Here is a 2,500-nt window from a genome sequence, read left to right on the forward strand (position 1 = left end):
GATAGATAGATAGATAGATAGTGAGACAGAGAGAGAAAGACTTAGACAGAGACAGAGACACACACACACACAGATATGTATAAAACAATGAAACAGACCTTCTCGACAAAAGCAAAGTGAAACCATTGATATTAAGATCCACGAGGTCGAGTATATGAGGGGGGGAGGGAGGGAGGGGGAAAGGGTGAGGGAAGGGGAGGGGGGAGGGGGGCAGGGGGAAAGGGCGGGGGAAGGGGAAGGGGAGGGGGGAGAGGGAGGGGGGGGGTGGAAGAGAAGTTGTGTGTACCAGGAAGTCGTTGTGGCGAAGAAGGGGAGAGGAGAAGAGGAAAGGAAATGAAATCGAAGAAAATGGGAGGGACGAAGACCGGAAAGAAGAAGAAAGAAAGAAGACCGGAAAGGACAGAGGAAAGACAGTGCTCGAGGATCATTCAAAATGAAATGTTTAGTCAGCACATATATTTCCTGACCTGAACTTCCACACACACACAATTGGGAAAAAACAAGGAGAGAGAAGGAGAAGAAGAAGAAGAAGAAGAAGAAGAAGAAGAGAGAGAGAGAGAGAGAGAGAGAGAGAGAGAGAGAGAGAGAGAATGAGAGAGAGAGAGAGAGAGAGAGAGAGAGAGAGAGAGAGAGAGAGAAAACAAACAAACAGACACACACAATCTTTACAGTGCAACGCCATCCAAATATCCCATTATAATACAACTTTACAACCGCTGAATCCAATCTGTGGTCCTTCACAGATTTCCCAAAGTTATTTAAACCCGGCGAAGTGATATTCTTGTTTGCAGAGAGGACATAAGTAACACTATACATAAGTATTCGAACTGAATGTATAGATTTCAGATCTTGAATGAAATAGAAAGAAGAAGCAGATACATATAATTCTAATTATAATATATAAATAGAGAGAGACATATAAAACACACACACACACACACACACACACACACACACACACACACACACACACACACACACACACACACACACACACACACACACACATATATATTAATATATATATATATAATATATATATATATATATATATATATATATATATATATATATATATATATATATATACATATATAAATATATGAGTATATATATTTATACATATATAAAAAAATACATACATACATACATACATATATATATATAGACTTATATATATACATACATATACATACACTCATATATATACATATATATATATATATATATATATATATATATATATATATATATATATATATATATATATATATATATATATATAAATATATATATATATATATTATATATATATATATATATATAAAGGAGCAGAGAATGTAGCCAATGTCCATAGGTTAAGAATGAAAGAGGAATAAGCAAGAGAAGTTCCCGGTTTCAAAGGCTCCGAGGTTTCCGAAAGCAGCTTCTGGGAAAATTTCGTTCGCAGCGAAGCGGGTTCGACTGCAGCGAGATGTGACAGATGTCCGTAATAGGATTTTTGTCATAACTTACATCTTTATGGGTCTGTTACAGTAGTTCCTCGATTTATTATTCTTTGTTCAATATTGCAGGGATATACTTGTCCTTCCCGCTTTATACATGAAAAAAAAAACTAAATGCATTTACAATATATTTTTGCATATAAACTCACTCGCCATCTGCAGAAGTACAGATCTAACTATCCTCTACACACAAATCTGTCATTCTACTACCCATGTATTTTAGTTAAAAAATTTGAAACTAGCACTTTATCCAACATCCCCAATTTGTCCAAACAAATTTAAACCAATAAACAAAGATAACGAAACACAACCCACCTGAGAGTGTCCGGCAAGAATTAAAACCGGCATTTTTCGCGACCAGCTGCGGTTGACGAATGTGCGGCGCATGCTGGTCGGTGAAAATAAGTGACTGCTATTTCAGGAAAGGATTTATTTAGGTGTGTATATGTTATTTCAGGATGTTTAGATGTTTATGATTTATATATATTTGAGGGGATGTAGAGGACGGGCTCTGAGGAGACAGGTTTAACGCAGAAGTACGTTTCCAATTTCCCGGTGAAAATAACGTGAAGATTTGGGTCTCTCTGAATAAACCTCTGTAAGGATCTCTCACTAGCTGAATATAGGCATACACACACACACACACACACACACACACACACCCCACACACCACACACACACCCCCCACACACACACACACACACACACACATATATATATATATATAAAATATATAAAATATATATTATAAAATATATATATATATATATATATATATATATATATATATTATATATATATATATATATGTATATATATACATATATATATATATATATACACATAGAGAGAGAGAGACATACAAACAACTCCCAGAAGCAAACAATGTAACAAACAAACAAAAGGGAAAGCGCACAGTGAAGCCAAGTCTCCAAAATACACAGAAACGGAAAGAGAGAGAGAGAGAGAGAGAGGGGCAGGTGGGCACAGACGC

Source organism: Penaeus monodon, chromosome 9 (genome assembly GCF_015228065.2).
Source record: "Penaeus monodon isolate SGIC_2016 chromosome 9, NSTDA_Pmon_1, whole genome shotgun sequence".
NCBI lineage: Eukaryota > Metazoa > Arthropoda > Malacostraca > Decapoda > Penaeidae > Penaeus > Penaeus monodon.